Source organism: Phocoena phocoena, chromosome 3 (genome assembly GCF_963924675.1).
Source record: "Phocoena phocoena chromosome 3, mPhoPho1.1, whole genome shotgun sequence".
Taxonomy (NCBI): domain Eukaryota; kingdom Metazoa; phylum Chordata; class Mammalia; order Artiodactyla; family Phocoenidae; genus Phocoena; species Phocoena phocoena.
The window spans coordinates 39716799-39737892 of record NC_089221.1 but is presented as its reverse complement, the minus strand read 5'-3'; positions in this window follow the sequence as shown (position 1 = coordinate 39737892).

Sequence of the window (21094 nt, the reverse complement as noted above, 5' to 3'; positions counted from 1 at the left end):
CCCATTCTTTCAGTGTTCTGCTCTCTTCCAGGTGAGACAGTAGTTATTAAATTACCCAATATAAGCCAAGATGAAAGTGCACAATAGTGTTGCCATTGTTTGTAGCTCATGTGTTCGTACTGTTGGTAATAGGAAACAATGCAGAATATATCCCAAAATAAAGACATGACCCGGCTACCAAACAGCATAAGCAAGTAGGGGAAAGATTTTTTAAAGTTTGAAAATCAACAATAAATACTGCAATTTAAAAATAAAAGCCTAATGTTATTCCTGACAAGAAAGGGAAAAAATATGTGCTCATATTGCAGATGGGCTGATTAAAATATTTCTTTCTAGCAGATAGGTTGAATAAAATATGCTCTCCTGTACTGAAGAGATAAATTCACAGGCAACAATATTTTCACTAGTGGAAAAGAAAGAAAATAGTGAACTAAAATGTTGAACTCAAAGTGTTAGAAAGAGAACAACTAAATTCTAAAGAAAATAGACACATCTGAAAAAAAGTGGAGCCAGAAGTGGAAACCTATGTTATACAATACATATATTGTAATGTAATATATTACATATGTATATATAATATGTATACATTTATGTACAGGCACACATGTATATATACATATTTGTGTGTCTCTATTTTAAAAACATAATATAGGAACAATAATAATTAAAATACTAATAAACGGGATGTGAACTATTTTTAAAAATCATTTGCTATGAGTCAGGAAAGCCTATTCTAGATTTTTAAGGATGATTTGCTATTTGGAAATATATTAAAAAAACATAATAGGTGAGATTAATATACAAGAACAATTGATATTAAATTCAATTATCCTTAATTTTCTGTGATGGAAGTTATTTAAAACTTATTTTCAACGTTTCATTTAATAGTACACCTCTAATATTGTTTTATTACCTGTGGCCCATGGTTGAATGTTATGGCATCTGTAAACTGGCTGTTGAAAAATAAAGGGAGAAGAAGGAATTATTTTCCCTTAAATACACTTCTTGTTACTTAGAAAATTGTCTTTTAAAAGTAATTCATGTCACATTATACAAATAAGGTATTACTCCTACCTTCCAAAGAAATATGAGATAACATGAAAATCCAATGTATACAGTCAGGTAATACACAACCACTGTCCCTTTGTTTTGATATTTAGAATACTTTTCTGCTATAAGAATAAAAGAAAACATACCTTGTAATAATTATTGACCTTGGGTATATCTTTAAACTGGGATAACTTAAGTTGGAAGAAGTCAGAGAAAAAGATGAGACTAAACTTATATGTCTTTAACTTCAATTACTAAACGCAGAGGAGCCAAAGTTTTCATTACTGCTTGTAAGAAAAGTAAAAGTTGGAAATCCAAAAGAAAAAGAAATTTAGCTCTAGCCATGGGAAAGTGTGGATTATTTCTGTGGAAAAAGAAGACTTTACTAATAAAGGCTGAAATGGGATTTATTCTATTAAAGAGTCTTGTCCTGGAGTTTTATGCAAGGTTGCTAATTCACAAATTGAGCAAAAGAAGTACCTTCAGATTGAAAAGTCATACCAGGTCCCCTTGAAACAATCTCCCTGGTTTGCTACTTAGGGTGAGTTCTATCAGTTATCTCATAGTACAGAACAGATCACCCAAAACGTAGGTGTTTAAAACCTCTGACATGTATTATTGCTCATGAATCTACAAAGACAACTGGGCGGTTCTGTTGGTCCCGGCTGGACTCAGCGCATCTCAGCTGAGCTTTCTCAAGTGTCCAGTCGGCTGGCAGCTCATCTAGGGCTTGGCCAGCACTGAGGCAGTCTAAGACGTACAGGTTTGGCAGCAGTCCAGCTACTGTCTGGGGCGACAGGGATACCTGGACCATGGTTCTTTCATTATCCAGCAGGTTAGCCAGAGCTTACTTAGCAGCCGAGTGCAAAGAGCAAAAGTAAAGGGCCCAGTGGGCGAGTGCTTTTCAAACCTCTGTTTGCTTGGCTAATCCCCTTGGCCCAAACAAGTTTCATGGTTAAACCAGATTCAGAGGGTGGGGAGATGATAGACTTTTTTTCTTTATGGGAGGTGGGGAGAACTATAGACACTTTTACAATGGGTAACAGTACCAAAGCAATACCTCTGTCAAATGGCGCCATCTACTTCAACATTTCTGGCATTCTCTGATATTTTGAAGCAGGAAGGTTATGGAGCAATTGATAGCAGTTTCATTTCTTATAGCAACTAATATTCTCCACTTTGTCCAGCTCCTCATTTGCTTTGGTTGCATATACACTAGGTCAATCAAATAAAAAATTCAATTCAATATTATTTTATATTAACAGAAGATTATTTTCTTTACAAAAATAAGCCTAAAATTACTTTATTTTTACTTTTTTGAATTTTATTTTTTTATACAGCAGGTTCTTATTAGTTATCTATTTTATACATATTAGTATATATATATATATATATATATATATATATATATATGTCAATCCCAATCTCCCAATTCATCCCACCACCACCATCCCACCCCGCCACTTTTCCCCCTTGGTGTCCATACGTTTTTTCTCTACATCTGTGTCTCTACTTCTGCTCTGCAAACTGGTTCATCTGTACCATTTTCCTAGGTTCCACATATATGTGTTAATGGATAAAGAAGATGTGGTAATATATACAATGGAATATTACTCAGCCATAAAAAGGAATGGAATTCGGTCATTTGTAGAGATGTGGTTGGATCTAGACACTGTCATACAGAGTGAAGTAAGTGAGAAAGAGAAAAACAAATATCATATATTAATGCATAAAATTACTTTAAATTTGAAGATTATTTTTCAGAGCAAAGAAGTCATTCTTTGATAGGGAAGAACTTATTTAGGTTGGCTTACTTGGCAGATATTTTTGACTGTACAAGTGAGACCCATTTCAAGTCCTTATAACTGACATTATAGACAGTGCTAATGAACTACAAGCTATGTTGGTAAACCTTCTTTTCTTGAACTTTCAAAGTAGAGTACAATATTTCTGACATAGTAAAGCACTATAAATTTAGTGGCAAACAGAAATGTCATATAAGGAGAAACACCACAAAATTATTTTGAAAATTACTTTTGCTCAAACAACCTTAAAATTGAATCTCGAATTTGAAGTCTATTTCCTATGACATGTCAGTGTGGTAGAACTTACCAATGATTTTGTCACCAGCCTGAGACAAAAGAAGTAATTATACGAATTTAACTCAGTCTTGAAGAAATGCAGTGATGCATGACTTGAGGTGTTGGGAGGAAGAAGACTTCCTTTATTTTGTGGATTCTATATCCCTTCCTCATCAGAACTGTCCCATCCCTTGGTCTTTCTCTATCACAGGGGTAGGGACTTCTACTCAGTTTTCCCTACAGGGAAGTCGTGTTCCTCTAGGACACTGTCATTTAGTCTATGGTGGCTGTATGGCTTGGGGATATAGCAAGAGAAACTCAGAGCCCTGAAGTCACACAAGAGCTAGAGAGTAACCTTATTTAAATGTTGATCCAGCTACAGATTCAAGTTCATCTCTTTGAACTCTCTAGTTATGTGAGCTATAAATTATTTTTTTAATTTTAAGGTACATTGATTTGTGTACAAAATAGTTTTGAACTAAAACTATTGTTTTTCTGAATTAGGGTGTTCAGCACTTGTTGCCCTCAAATTAATAACAAAGATCAAATAAAATGATTATTTTTATATCAAAGAACTTTGAAAAATTTTGAATTTTAGTGAAATCAAAAATTTGTTTAATAACTGACCTTTATTTTTAACAACAGTAAAAAATATTTTAAGATAGTAATTAAGAAACCAAGCTATGAAAAACAGGTGAAAATAGAAGTGAATATGTATTAAATATTTTTAGAAGATATGACATAGTCTATTTAAAAGAATGCTAAACATATTTAGTAATGCAAAAATAAACACATCTATATGAATAAATCAAAACAGAAAGGGAGATGTATGCAACAATCATTACAAGCTTGAGTTAATAGCTAAATTACATAAATAATTAAATATATAATTTTAAAAGACCTAAAAACAGTAATCACTAAAAGTCTTAGATCAGTAAATGAACAACACATACATTTTACACATGAAAAAAAAATGTAGCTACCAAAAATGACCCAAAAAATTGTGCAAAAAATTATAACCTTCATTAGTACTTGAGGGAAGACAATAAAAGGAATCATGAGGTTTCAGCCATCCAATCAACCTGAAAAGAAAAAGGGAAAATACAGTGAAACTGTTACTTTCTTACATAGTCAATGACATTTTTTAATATATATAACATTTTGCAAGGATATTTGTCAATATTTTTCAAATATTAAAAAAGTTCACATCATTTTTGTCATACCACCTCTGGGAATATACTGTATGAATCTTATACAAAATTAGGAAAAGGTACATTTAGAAAGCTGTTAACATCAACATTTTTCATAATGCTGAAAAATGAAAAGCAATGTAAAGGTCCAGATATGTGTTTCTGTTAAATTCTTATACATCCTTTACATTTACAAGGAATACCTTACAAGCTTTAAAAATGAGGATTTTGAAGACCCTGAAGCAACGGATATGTTTTGATGCAGTAGCAAATGGAAAAGTGATATACAAATAGTATGTCTACTACAGTTATAACTATGTTATAATTAAGTTACTGTTAATACTCTTATTTAATAAGTAGCACCAGAGAATTCACCAGCTCTTTGAATATCCAAAGTAATTTGAATCCATGCCTCATACAATACAACAAAAGAAGCTGAAATTGCATCAAAGAACTTAAGGAGGAAAAGATAAAGCATAAAAGCTAGAAGAATAAAGCACAATATCCATGGCTTTTTGGACGGAAAAATACTTGCTGAGCTTGAATATGTTGAAACAGAGGGAAATATATTGTTCATTACAAATATAGATATTTAAACTCCTGGTTACCAAATGAAAACAGGACTAAAATTAATAGTAAACATGACAATAGAAAACAAATTGGATAATACAATAAAATTTCTTAAAATAAGACTACTAAAAAAGAAGTACTAACAATAGATAAGGAGACACTGAGATTCAAGTAGACATAAATATAATTCACAAAATGAAATAAAACTAGGTAACAAACATATGAAATATATTCAGCTTATTAATGAAAAATGTTAACTTAAAATGAAATACTTTCCTTTGTTTATCAAACAGGAAAGGCTTAACAAATTATGTGATGCAAGGAAGGTAGAGTCAGATGGCTCTCACAAAAGACCAAAGGTATTAACAATTGACATTACCTTTCTGGGAAGCAATTCGGCAAAATATATCAAAATGTTTATACTCTTCAATCCAGTAATTTCCTTTCTGAAAATCTAAGTTAAGGTTAAAGATTTTTGCAGTTAAAGATTTTGACACAACAATGTTTATTGTAGCAGTATTTAACTTGAAAAAATTGTAATGGTCAACACTGAATGAATGATAAAATAAATTATGGTGTCCATATGATAGGATATTTATAAAGCCTTTAAAAACCTATAAATTTAAAGAAGTAAATATTAAACTGGAAAAATAAGAATTTAATATTTTATCAATCTAATAATTTTAATTTTAAAAAATCTGTAGAAAATAACAGAAATTAAAACATAAAATTTCTAACGGAGATTTTCTCTGAATTTTGGAATTATGGTAAAAGTTTTCTTCTTTTCAGAAGTTTTCCAAATATGCTGTACACCATGCAATAACAGGTAACTGCTTTATGATGATGTATTTATTGTTTGTTACTGTTGCATTAAAAATTTTTGAGTACACTCATAAGTAGAGACATGAAATTCTATATAAATATGTCTTTGGTGCTATTATTACAGTCCATCATATCTCCAAACTACCACAATTCCTGCATCCATGTTTTCTAAATTCTTATTTTCAGCTCCAACAGAAAAAGTGTCCTTTAGAGTGCAAGTGACAATCTATCAATATTAGTTAGTTGAGTTTCAATTTTTTCATCCCCTTCTTTCATTTTTGTGAAAAAAACAATCACTTGGAACAGCAGGAGTACTGCTATGGGGGACAAATGAAGATAGTCAAATCATATTGGCTTTTTATTCCATGAACATGGCTTTAAAAATCAAAATTACAAAGGCAGCCCAGCATAAACCTCTTCTCTGTTGCTCTTGATACTATACCAAAAGGAAAGAAACAAGGAAATGCAGACAGTGCTCAATCAGAATAAATAACTTATTCAAAAAGAATGCTATGTTATGCACCTAATGTCACCATCATTGCAGGTACCTGGACAAGCAATATATTCTATGATGGTAGAAAATACACTACATTGCCAAATGGGTGGTAACCATGTTCTCTAGTAAAATAAATATCTGTGGTAAATGACACATACCTATTTAATGACACTTTGAGTTCATGTGAAGTTTGGCAGTGTAATAAAAGTCTTATCTCTTGCTTTCACTGTTATTGCACAGATTTAAACTGCTGTCTCAGAGGCAGTTTTACTATCTTTTTCAATCTACCCCATAAAAGTGAGACTTGATTTGCTTAGCATGAGAACAGATCAATAAAAGCTCAGTTATACAGCAGATTAGATCACTAACTTGGAGATCAAAGATGTTAAATACAACTTGTATAGAAAAACTAGATCAAAAGTTGAGCTCAGACACACGGTACATATTTGCAGAACTCAAAGTAGCCTTTCCTCTGTACCAGCAATTTACCTTAAGTCTTGTCGTGGTCATTGTATGTTGAAGTAGTTTACACATGGCTGACAATTTTTTAAATATACATAAAGTATGCATATTTAAAAGTATTTTTGCACTAAATTTTTGAATTCTTCCTCTAAAACAGATGCTGAAAGGAAATGGTATTCACTAAAGCCCTAAATTCACTTTATAAATAACTTATTAATATTGTTAAAATTTTAAGTTAGATTTTTCTTATGGAAAACAAAATATATTACTGAAATGTAAGTCCTTTCTGCTAATATTATGTTCTAATTTTTATTTTATAGTAAATCTGTACAAAATTTTTGTTGAAATAAATTTTGTTGATTGATTTTGTTGAATTGCTCTATCAAATACTTGCACAATTGCTTAAATAATTTAAGAAATTAAGTATTGGACCTCACCTTGCCCTTCTCTCACTACCACATTTGACTCTATTAAGAACATGTACAGGTTCAAGTGTGATATATTCCTTTGTACCACATACAGAGGAAAACAAATAAAATCAGTAAAACAGGGCAAAACAATCAGCACCACCACCACAACAAAATTCTCAAGGTATAGCCTTCTGATGTGAAAGTGTAATGTTATTAAACATTTTCACTCTGGCATATTCATAGCCCTTTAGATGGAACCCTGTTACATAAGTTCATTCAAGTAAACCTCATAGTTTCCCTCATGGAGCCCATTTCCTCACTCTGCTTTTACACTTTGAGCATTCCCTGATTCCATCTTCTCTTCAGCTTTGCAGCACAACTTAAATTCTGCAGTTCATGGCAAAAGAGGCCTGATTGCCCCAGAAAGGTCACTGGACCTCATTCATATGTTGTCAAATTCTCCACTATCTTTTTAAACATTCGTTTGACATCTTGACATGCTGTGCTTTCCGGTGTTTCTCCAAGAAGATCCGTCCCCAAAATGTGACAAACACTGATGTTGAAGTACAAAGAAACAAAGACGAAAACAAATATTACCCGTAATCATGTATCCCCAAAATAATGATTCTTAACATATCATTGTATATATCTTTTTATACTTTGTATTTATGCATACTTTCTTCTTAAAATCACAATGCACATTTTCTCATTTAAATAAAATGACAAGATATTTAGCCATAATATATATTATGCGTATGTATGCATATATACAAAATTTACACATGTTAATAAACACACATAGGTATTTTAACCTTGTCAAATGTATACTGCTCTTTCCAAAAAAATTGTAAATAAGAAAAGTAGCTTGTAAATTACCACAAATATTCATTGCTCACTGAAAATCTTTTTTTTTCGCAAAAACTTTCCAAGCTATGTCCAAGAATATTTAAAACCCTGATAGATCTAGCCAAATGGTTACTACTAATAAAGAAAATAATTCTTCCTTTAAACTGCAAAAATTTCAATTATATGTAGTTTTAGAAAACAAATATGAAAATGACAATATTTAAGAAATAAATTGAAAAGTGAAAGTTTGAATTGCAATAGGCTACTTTGTGCTATGTTTGTAGCATTTTAATTCTATGTGGCCTTTGGAGGTTGGAAATATGATAGCATGTTGATAATATTCATCCAGTAGAGAACATAATCAAAAACCTGGTACACTGGTATTTTGACTTGATTTTGTTTTTTATGTAGTAAGACAACTGTCAACAGTTTGCACTAGAATTAACTTAAAAAAATACTTTAAATACTTTTATGTAAATTATGTAGGTGTTTTTATGCAAATCATATAGTCTGGTGCTATTACCTTTGCACATAGATTTCATAAATCTGGGAGATTTCTTCAAAAAATAGCCATGCAGAAATGTGAAGAAATTATAATTGTGATAATCATTTTTTTTAAAATTCTAGGTCTGTATTTAGTTCTCAAATAATTTGACCTTAAAACCATCATTAGATGGTTTTAATTATTTGTAATGTATATTTTGAGTTTCTAATACTTGCATTAAAATAAGAGGTCCACTGAATACTCATCGTTTTAATAAAGTCAATCTACTGACCAAGGAGATACATCTCTAAGAAAAGGAAACACAACACCAGGGGCAAGAAACACCCAAGACGAATCTTTTTTCTGTTATGTAAACCAGGTGTAAGTGGCTGATCTTGGAATAGACTCTGACAAGCGGTGGTCATGATACCAAATTGTGATTGTTTCACACATAACTTTCAGAGTGTTACCACAGAGATGGTACATTAAATGCTAAGAATTGTTAGTTATGTTTTTGTTATTTCTTTTAAATCTTAAACTCTTTTCCTAAGGCAAACACTGTTAATTAATATAATCAAAATCCCTTTCCTTCCTCAATCACATGTATAACATATTCCCTTTATTTATTACTGTGACTTGGGTCTCACTGCTGTCCATGAAGAAGTCAATTTGATAATATAATTCATTTCCCTCCTTGTATGCTTATTAATAAACCTGGTTTTTATTTATTTAGTATTTTTTGGGGGAATCTATAACTGAATACCTATATACATGTATTGCTTTTATGATTAAAAACTTTACTTTCTAAGTTAAAGATGTTAGTCCTTTCTTTTTACAAATGATTGACATGTGCACGATGAATATATTTCCTGGCATAATCTATAATTCTGAATCTAAAGGTGTTTCAGTAGTATTAGGGTGGTCATCCTGATGTGATCATGGAAGGAAGACGGTTTCACGAAAGGATTGATCTTTAAGAATGAAGTGGTCAGGAACAAAAGTAATATGCAAAGGTTGCCAAAGACTTTGCTTTATAAGAAAAGTCAGAGTTGAATTCTTGTTTTGATATTCTGGCATCTTCGTTACAAACAACGCGTGCCAAGTAATTTTGAAAATTTCCCTCAGTTTGGAATTAGATTAAGAAAAATAAATGACAAATTTATATTATATTAGGACTATTTCAATATTTACTTTAAAAGCCAAGTGAAAGGTGTAGTTAAATAAACAGCTAAACTAATTCAGGAGGAAAAACATCTTTGCTTTAATTATATGAATATTTCATTACCTAATCAGTATTTTTACTATATTTTCTTTCTTCTTTTGCTTATTTTCGTCTCATTTTAGTTTCACATGAATTTTAGTTATTATGATGTTAGAGAATGTGGAATAAAGGAGTATGTAAAGTTTATTCCTCTGGAAACTTCACTCCTAACCCTGAAAGAAAACTTTACTATGCTTTTCTCTTAAACAGATTAGATAAGGATACTGGCAATTTGAATTTAAAGGAGTCATATTTATAATAATTAAATAGAATTTGCTACTTATAAGCTATGCATGACGACACGTGCTGCAAATCTTGTCCATTGTCCATTATACCTCTATACTAATGTGGGATAAGCATACTTTAGTTTTTGTAGGTAGATAAGTGACATAGAATCAAAATGGAAAATTAAGTAATTACATCCTTCAATTTTTTTAAGTCTAGAGTGACTAGGAATAGTACTTTCAAGTCAGAAGGTAAGATGGTGAAAGAATAGTATCTTTGGGGTTTTTTTGTACATGGACTAGCTATTTCATAATTATGATGAATCCAACTATTTCCATTTTGTCTTTGTTCAAACTGGTCAAATAAAAGATTCTACCATATTTTATTCCTATAGCTTTGACTGCCAGGTCCAAATATAATGTCAAATCAAATGTTCTAGGTACAAATTTCCTGGTCCAATTTTAAAGACACATCCACATTTGGTGGGAAATACCTAACAGAAAGGACATAAACAAAATATCAAACTAATTAACATTTTATTAATTGTTCATAATTTTATAAGAAGAGTCTTCTTTAATGAACGTTATTTGTCTTAAATTTTGACAAACTATTTCTGTAATTTAAAAACACCCACAAAACAATAAAAAGCATGAACACATTAATCTAGCATGTTTTAATTTAGAATCAATATTTACTTAGTCTATGATTATTGCCACTCCTGACATTGTGTGTGCTGACACATTGGAACTCATTCCCATATATGTTTTATTCTTCAATCAGTCTTAAGTATTTCATTCTCAAAATTATGGGGATTAAGAATCAAAAGCTTGTCTAGAGGATAAGAAGAGAAACTTTAGGTAAAGCAAACATCCTTGGAATGCATAATGGAAGATGCAGGAAAGAAAGTCTGGGCTTTCAATCTCTGCTTTAGGATACTCTGTAAGAAGGAAGGGAAGCACACAGTTATATAGGCAAAGTTAAACCCTGGGTTTGATGGAATGGGGTTTAGAAATGAAACCTACCCACAATTGTGCCTGACCCTCCCACTCCATCTCAAACATTCAAGTTACTTTCTGTTCTGGGACCCTAGGGGGAAAAGGGAATCAAGACAAACAGGTAGGAAGAAGGTGTCAGGTAATTAGAAGAGCATTGATCATTTTTACAGAGAATCAAACAACAACAACAACAAAGGCAGAAAAAAAGAGTGAATATCTCTCCTAACAGTAGTAAATAAAACAAAGCAAACATATTTACAGGGGCTTGTTGAGTTGTGGAGAGGAAGGTCCAAACAGAAAGGGAAGTGAAAACAATCACACACTGATTAATCCTAAAGTCAGATTTGCAAATACGTTGGTGGCAATACCTAAAGTGTGACCTTTATTTTGTTTATCTGAATGTAAAAATGCGGCTTAAAAATGTTTTTCTCCTCTTTCTATTTTTACAACTCTATTTGTCTTACAATGTCTTAAGTTTTTAACCACTTTTTTTTTTTTTTACTAAGTTTTTCTGGGAAATGGATGAAGGAAAGGAGTGGTGGCAAGTAGGTGGGTAGCAATAAAAAAGTATTTTTTTCTGTAATCTAAACTTAAGTGTACTCAGTTATTTGAGGCTCTGAAGTGTTAATATACAAAATTATTAGGAAAAGTAAAAGAAAAATACATAGAATTTACACATTCTTTATGTTAGCTCTTTAAACATAATTTTTACACTGAATTTTATAGTACATTTATAGTATAAGTGACTTTAGCTTTTGACATTAGCTCCAAGTTACTGTCTGCAGGGGTGGGTAGGGGCTGGGTTGGAGGGGGTTCATTCTTTGCATCACACAGTTGGGCAGAAACAGTTCCTTCTGTCTCATGCTTCTGCCCCCCACTAAAAGGTGTCATGGGTATTCACTAAGCCCTATGCATCAGGCCCTTAGATGAGGAGAGAGAATAAGGATCTTAATAATCACATAACCAGAAATGATACCCATCACTGCTACCTAAGCCAATTAGTATGGACCAGCCACTGGGCTGCTCTTACATGCCAGGGAAACTGGGAAATGTAGTCTGGTCACATACCCAACGGAAAACTAGACCACAAATACTGGTGAGCACTTGCAGAATCTGCTGAAGCTATAATCCTGATCTTTTCTTTTTTCTATACCTTTTGAATATTCCATGAAGTTGTCCAATGTATGCGCCTTTAGGAAACTATAAATAAATACAATTGTGCAAGTTTATTTAGCTATTAGTCTTCATATTCTATGTGGACCATCATAATATCCTTTAAGCAATAATTATTTTAATTAATAATCTATTCCATTATAATATTTTCCCCCCAAATCCATGTTCTTTGTCACAAGTAATATCATCCAGAGACTTTCTTTTTCAGTAATAATTTAATTACTCAAATTTCATACATGTATTACATGATGTCTAATTCTTTTTTGAAAAGGAGGATGAATAATAGAATTATATTTGGTTTTTGTTAAAAAGAATGTCCTTAGAACTCTTAATTATGTCTTTAAAAAGTCAAGATATTACCCTTAAGCTCTTGTTTGTCTTTTCACAAAGGAAAAAAATTATTTTGAATTTTGAAAAGTAATCTCTTTATTCCCTATGTTGATGATGAAATTCAAAAAACAAACAAACAAAAAAAACCATGAGAGAGTAATTCTACATTTCTTAATATGAATTGCTTTTAACCTAACTTAGCTCTTCTACATTTTAGACCTAGAGTATGAGTTTATTGCCTCATTACACAATAAAGCAAAACTGAACTAGAGAAAGGAATGAGTGAGTGTTGGGGAGGAGTTTGTAGGCTCAGATTTGAATCTAGCTTACAAAAAAGACAGAATGTAGGAGGTCATGTTGAAAAAAAATCAAGTAGGTAGACAGAAACTCAGGCTTAGCAGGGATGTTGTGAACATCCCAGAAGGGTTTCTTGAAAAAAATAAGAGATTTTTATAAGATTTTTGACTGCAAGGTAAAGATCAAAATAACAAACTCAGTAACAAACAAGCAATTTTATTTAATTAAAAATTATGTAGCAAAAGATAATTTTTGAATAAACCATAAACTGACAGAAAAATAGTAATGTGGTACATATGGAAATTAAAATGTGTGTGAAAGAAATATTTACAGAGTCAGTGTAGCCATGAGATATAAAACTAGTGGCTGTCAGGGTTAAATTCATACCAAATGTGGTATTTTACAAATGCAGGAAATTTAGTTATCAAATTAGGAGCGGCAGCTAGTGACTGAACTAATTAAGCAGGATCTCCATAAGCAATTTACTTCATTAAACATTTGTGGTTTTATATCTGCCTCAAAATTATTCAGTACCTATTTTAAATAATAAAAGACAAAATAATTTGTCTTTTAATATATAATATATATATATTTATATATATATATATAATTTATATATATATATAATATATATATATAATATATATAATTTAAATAATAAAAGACAAAAATCATTTTAATAGAAAGCATATCAATTAAAATTATCTATGATAAAAAAGACTCCTAAAACAACTATTGTTTAAAGTCTAGCAGATCTATTTGTTGTCAACTTGAAAGAACAAAATGGAACTGAATTTGATAGCAACATGGGGTGTGGGAAATTCAGCAGAGGCCCTCAATCTTCATCAACTAATTACACAGAGCATTTGGATTAATTAACTATTATCTATGTTACGACTAATTTATTTCATTAATTTTATAAGCTAATGCTTTTGCCATGTACTGTTGTTATTCCCCAAACCTCTTCTATTGCCTCATTCTGTGGAATGAGACAACGCATTCTATCTGGAATTAAATAATCCAATTCAAATCATGGTTCTGCTTCTTATTAGTTGTGTGACTTTGAGAAATTTCTTATATAATCCTCAATTGTGCTAATAAGTAAAGCAAGAATAATAACAGAATTTATGACAGTGAAAAGAGAGAACGCATTCAGAGTATAGCACTAGCCCCATAGTAAGTGCTCTGTACAGGTAAGCTATTACCACTTTCTGTTTTTATTGTTATTATTACCATTACTATTGCTCTGGTCTCAGATCCCACGGGATATCTGAAAGTATAAAGTTAGTATGAGGGATTAGTATTCAATTTAGCATTCAACAAAACCAAATTTTGAATGCAAAATAGAGATAATGAAAATGCTTATATGATTAATATTTGTAGTAAGGTAGAGCAGAAGGATTAGTTTCTGATTGATTTCATAAGAGAACAGCAAAACTCAGTTCCCACACATGAGCTATTATTTAGGACATGTATAAAAGATGTGTTATGGAATCTTAACTACCATCTTTAAGTAAAACATCTTTACTACATCCAAGATATTGTCTTACTTCCATTGTTTTCTATTTCTCATACCTCGAATTTCCAAAATCTCTGGTGAAAATTCACCCTTTTCTGATGAGTCTTATTGAATTTTAATCACATTCTTATTAAAATTCAGTAGTTAGTATTCATGTTATTTACTTTCCTGGACTTGTGCATTTTTCTTTACTTTATCCATTTGGCAAAATTTGACAACAATTTAGAGGGCATTATATTACTATATATGTTACTAGTCCAGTGTTGGGTACACAATAGCTGCTCCCCATATGTCATAGGCTGGCAGCCATCTCCAAGATTTGAGCTGAAAAATTCCTCTACAGGCTTACTGCAATATTTGAAATCCCACTATCAGAGCTTCCTTTCCTAGGTAATGTGACATGATTCCAGTTGCCTGATTTTATTTGCAGATGAAGGAGTAAAACATCAGTCTCTTACCACCCACTGCTATCTTCACTTGAATTAGTTGTGAGGATAATTCTAAAGTGAGATCAAGAATTAGAAATAGAATTGGCTGTACATACACTTTTGGTGATAACAGTACAGAGAAGTGATATAGTCACAAAAGGTGACCCTGAGTGGACAGAGAGTGAAAAATCTAAGTCACCTCACACCACTGCAAAGGAGATATTTCTTCAGGGCATGGGATCATGTAATCATTGTAATTATGTTCTGTGTAAGCCCTTCAATGTATTTTCCTTTTGATTATTTGGGAGCTTCTCGACAGAGAAAACATGTGTTAGTTCCTCAAATAGCTACTGCGTGCGTATCACATACCATTTAGTCCTTTAGCCTCCCATCCATGTTTCAGGCAATAACATGGAAGCAGCAGGATCTAGGGGGTAAATATCAAACATGGAGATCTCTGCCTTAACTAAATTCAGACAGTATATTTTCACCTTTGCTTTACCATCTAAAAATAGAAATAAAGCTTACCTTACACAATAAATCTAAATAAGATTATTGGTGATAATAGTTTGAGAAATAAGAAAGTGCTCCATGAATCTGCAGTATATGAGCTGAGGGTTCAGGAAGTATTAGAAAGAAGTGTGTTTAGCATTAGATGGACACAAGTGGTAGGAAGTTCCACCCTGAGAACTCATTCCCCTCCATTACCTCAATGGATAGGGGAAAAGTTATTCTCATCTATATCCAGTGTCCTCATAACCTGGAATTGGAGACTACATTAGTTTGCTAGGGCTGCCATAACAAATACCAGGGACTGGGTGGCTTAAACAACAGAAATTAGTTTTCTCACAATTCTGGTAGCTAGAAATCTGAGGACAAGATGTTGGCAGAGTTGGTTTCTTCTGAGCTCCCATCTTCCTTCTGTGCATGTTGGTGTAATAATCTCTTCTTAGGTGAACACCAATCATATTGGATTAGAGCCCACCCGTAGGATCTCTTTTAATTCTAATTACCTCTTTAAAGGCCCTATGTCCAAATACAGTCACATTCTAAAGTACTAGGGATTAGAGCATCAACATATGAATTTGGTTAGAAGGGTGGGGGAAAGATACAATTCAGCACAAAACAGAGAGGGAAATAGAGAAATCTCTAGATTCTTCTCTTATGTATTTTTTGAATGTCCTAAAGAAATATTCCTCTTGTTCCAAAGCTCTCACCTTTTTCTGAAATATAAAATAATACAGCACTAAAAGAAAAATTAAAATAATTTATATGTCATACCCCTCTTCCTCAGCCATTGGGGGTGACTATTAGGTAATGTGGTAAGAGGGGTGACATATTACCCTACAGTTCGGAAGATAATTATTCCTTTCTTCATCCGGAGCAACCTAATTCTGTTAACAGAGCCATGTAGATTGGCAAAATATGAGAGTGCAGGTGAATCAAATAAAAAAGTCAAGGCAATTTTTTTTTATCCTGATATGGCTTCTACTATTAATGTTTCAGAAATATATTATTTGCCTTTTCATCAATTCACACTTGTCTTTGTCCCTGCATAATTTATACATATAAAAGGATAAGAGCGTAGCTATATAAAGCTGTGTTGCCCAAGTGTGTACCACAGGTACAAAATGTTTCCTTTTTCTCCTCCTGTTGTTTCAACACTACTTAATGACTAAAAACTGAATACCAAGGACAATCAAGAGCACTTAAGACCCAATTCATAAAAAAATGATGCAAGCCATTTATGCACAAATGTTGCCACTTTCATATGGAAACAAGGTGCATAAAGAATTCTCCTTTGTGATTCATAAACCCTCTTTAAAGTAATTTTGTTGCTCAGTTTTGTACCTCAGGAGAGCAAAACTCCAAAAGAGAGAAGTAAGAAAGAAAAGAAAACCTACAGATATGCTTATGGTCCTGTTTGCATAAAAAGCCACAGCAAGCCTCTTATACAATATTAATTAAACATATATTAGACAGTGGTATGTGAACTGTATAGTCATTACCCACTTTAGTCAAGAATATAAAATATCTCTGAATACAGCCAAGAATATAAAATGGAAAATATTCAAAAACACAAACAGTGCTCACTCTTTGTCTTTCAGATGGGCTCAGACTCTTTATCATTCTGAGTTGATTTGCCTACATATATTCCAAGAGAATAAAGTGCTAGTATAAATACTCAGACTCCATGTCCAGTCTTTTTATTGTCTACCCTGGAAAGTTAGAAATAATTTGCTTAGACTATGTCTAAGTATAAAGGTTACTGAGTCTGATGTTTGCTTTCTACGAATGCTAACACTTTAGATGCATTCAAGTGATGGGACTGACAGAAAGGGTTTTCCATGTCAGACATGAATCCATTATTACTGACCATGACAGGATTCAATATTATTATTCAGGAGCCTAAAAAACAAAGGCAACAAAATTCCAATCACTTCATATTCAAAATAAATGAGAACTTTGTATACTTCCACTCATTGTGGTCAATGTCACCATTCACTGACATTTCAAATCAACAGCCTTCACAATTCCAGAATAAGAAAATACAAACTGTGGTGAAACCAGATAGTTGACACTGCACGCAACACCTTTGGAGGGAGACCTTCAAGATGGCAGAGGAGTAAGACAAGGAGATCACCTTCCTCCCCATAAATACATCTACATGTGGAACAACTCCTACAGATCACTTACTGAACGATGGCAGAAGACTTCAGACTTTCCAAAAGGCAAGAAACTACCCACATACCTGGCCGTGTGGCTGACAGGGTATTGGTGCTCTGGCCTGGTGTCAGGCCTGTGGCTCTGAGGTGGGAGAGCTGAGTTCAGGACATTGGTCCACCAGAGACCTCCCAGCTCCACGTAATATCAAATGGCAAAAGCTCTCCCAGAGATCTCCATCTCAACACTAAGACCCAGCTCCACTCAACGACCAGTAAGCTACAGTGCTGGAGACCCTATGCTAAACAACTAGCAAGACAGGAACACAACCCCACCCATTAGCAGAGGGGCTGCCTAAAATCATAACTAGGTCACAGACACACCACCAGATGCAGTCCTATCCAACAGAAAGACAAGATCCAGTCCCCTCCACCAGAAAGCCTACAAAACCCACTGAACCAACTGGGGGCAGACACCAAAAACAACGGGAACTACGAACTTTCAGCCTGCAAAAAGAAAACCCCAAACACAGTAAGTTAAGCAAAATGAGAAGACAGAGAAACACACAGCAGATGAAGGAGCAAGGTAAAAATCCATCAGACCAAACAAATGAAGAGGAAATAGTCTACCTGAAAAAGAATTCAGAGTAATGATAGTAAAAATGATCCAAACTCTTGGAAATAGAATGGAGAAAATACAAGAAATGTTTAAGAAAGACGTAGAAGAACTAAAGAGAAAACAGACAATGATGAACAACACAATAAATGAAATTAAAAATTCTCTGGAAGGAATCAAGAGCAGAATAACTGAGGAGAATAGATAAGTGACCTGGAAGATAAAATATTGGAAATAACTACCACAGAGCAGAATAAAGAAAAAAGAATGAAAAGAATTGAGGACAGTGTCAGAGACCTCTGAGACAACATTAAACACACCAACATTCGAATTACAGGAGTCCCAGAAGAAGAAGAGAAAAAGAAAGGGACTGAGAAAATATTTGAAGAGATTACAGTTGAAAACTTCCCTAATATGGGAATGGAAATAGTCAATCAAATCCAGGAAGCACAGAGAGTCCCGTACAGGATAAATACAAGGAGAAACATGCCAAAACACATATTAATCAAACTATTAAAAATTAAATGCAAAGAAAAAATATTAAAAACAGTAAGGGAAAAACAACAAATAACATACAAGGGAATCCCCATAAGGTTAACAGCTGATATATCAGCAGAAACTGTGCAAGCCAGAAGGGAGTGGCATGATATATTTAGAGTGATGAAAGGAAAACACCTACCACCAAAATTACTCTAGCCAGCAAGGATCTCATTCAGATTTGACAGAGAAATTAAAAACTTTACAGACAAGCAAAAGCTAAGAGAATTCAGCACCACCAAACCAGCTTTACAACGAATGCTAAAGGAACTTCTTTAGGCAGGAAACACAAGAGAAGGAAAAGACCTACAATAACAAACACAAACTAATTAAGAAAATGGTAGTAGGAACATACATATCAATAATTACCTTAAATCTAAATGGATTAAATGCTCGAACCAAAAGACATAGACTGGGTGAATGGATAAAAAAACAAGACCTGTATATATGCTGTGTACAAGAGACCTACTTCAGACCTAGAGACACATACAGACTGAAAGTGAGGGGAAGGAAAAGATATTCCATGCAAATGGAAATCAAAAGAAAGCTGGAGTAGCAATTCTCATATCAGACAAAATAGACTTTAAAATAAAGACTATTACAAGAGACAAAGAAGGACACTACATAATGATCAAGGGATCAATACAAGAAGATATAACAATTGTAAATATTTATGCACCCAACATAGGAGTAACTCAGTACATAAGGCAAATGTTAACAGCCTTAAATGGGAAATCAACAGTAACACAATCATAGTAGGGGACTTTAACACCCCACTTTCACCAACGGACAGATCATCCAACATGAAAATAAATAAGGAAACACAGGCTTTAAATGACACATTAAACATGACGGACTTAACTGATATTTATAGGATATTCCATCCAAAAACAACAGAATACACTTTCTTCTCAAGTGCTCATGGAATATTCCCCAGGATGGATCATATCCTGGGTCACAAAACAAGCCTTTGTAAATTTAAGAAAGTTTAAATCATATCAAGTATCTTTTCTGACCACAACACTATGAGACTAGATATCAATTACAGGAAAAAATCTGTAAAAAATACAAACACATGGAGGCTAAACAATACACTACTAAATAACCAAGAGATCACTGAAGAAATCAAAGAGGAAATCAAAAAATACCTAGAAACAAATGATAATGAAAACAAGATGACCCAAAACCTATGGGATGCAGCAAAAACAGTTCTAAGAGGGAAGTTTACAGCAATACAATCCTACCTGAAGAAATGAGAAAAATCAAAAATAAACCATCTAACCTTATACCTAATAGAACTAGAGAAGGAAGAACAAACAGAACCCAAAGTTAGTGAAGGAAAGAAATCATAAAGATCACAGCAGAAATAAATGAACTAGAAACAAAGAAAACAATAGCAAAGATCAATAAAAATAAAAGCTGGTTCTTTGAGAAGATAAACAAAATTGATAAACCATTAGCCAGTCATCAAGAAAAAAAGGGAGAAGACTCAAATCAATAGAATTAGAAAAGTAAAAGGACAAGTAACAATTGACACTGCAGAAATACCAAGGATCATGAGAGATTACTACAAGCAACTATATGCCAATGAAATGGACAACCTGGAAGAAATGGACAAATTCTTAGAAAAGCACAACTTTCTGAGACTGAACCAGGAAGAAATAAGAAATATAAACAGACCAATCACAAGCACTGAAATGAGACTGTGATTAAAATTCTGCCAACAAACAAAACCCCAGGACCAGATGGCTTCAGAGGCAAATTTTATCAAACATTTAGAGAAGAGCTAACACGTATCCTTCTCAAACTCCTCCAAAATATAGCATAGGGAGGAATACTCCCAAACTCATTCTACCAGGCCACCAACATCCTGATACCAAAACCAGGCAAAGGCATTACAAAAAAAGAAAACTACAGGCCAATATCACCGATGAACATAGATGCAAAAATCCTCAACAAAATACTAGCAAACAGAATCCAACAGCACATTAAAAGGATCATGCAGCATGATCAAGTGGGGTTTATCCCAGGAATGCAAAGATTCTTCAATATATGCAAATCAATCAATGTGATACAACGTATCAACAAATTGAAGGAGAAAAACCATATGATCATCTCAATAGATACAGAAAAAGCTTTTGACAAAATTCAACAACGATTTATGGTAAAAACCCTCCAGAAAGTAGGCACAGAGGGAACATACTTCAACATAATAAAGGCCATATATTACAAACCCACAGCCAATATCGTCCTCAGTGGAGAAAAACTGAAACCTTTTCCAGTAAGATCAGGAATAAAACAAGGTTGCTCACTCTCACCACTATTATTCAACATAATTTTGGAAGTTTTAGCCACAGCAATCAGAGACAAAAAAGAAATAAAAGGAATCCAAATTGGAAAACAAGAAGTAAAACTGTCACTGTTTGTAGATGACATAATACTATACATAGAGAATCCTAAAGATGTTACTAGAAAACTACTAGAGCTTATTAATGAATTTGGTAAAGTAGCAGAATACAAAATTAATGCACAGAAATCTCTTGCATTCCTATACACTAATGATGAAAAATCTGAAAGGGAAATTATGGAAACACTCCCATTTACCATTGCAACAGAAAGAATAAAATACCTAGGAATAG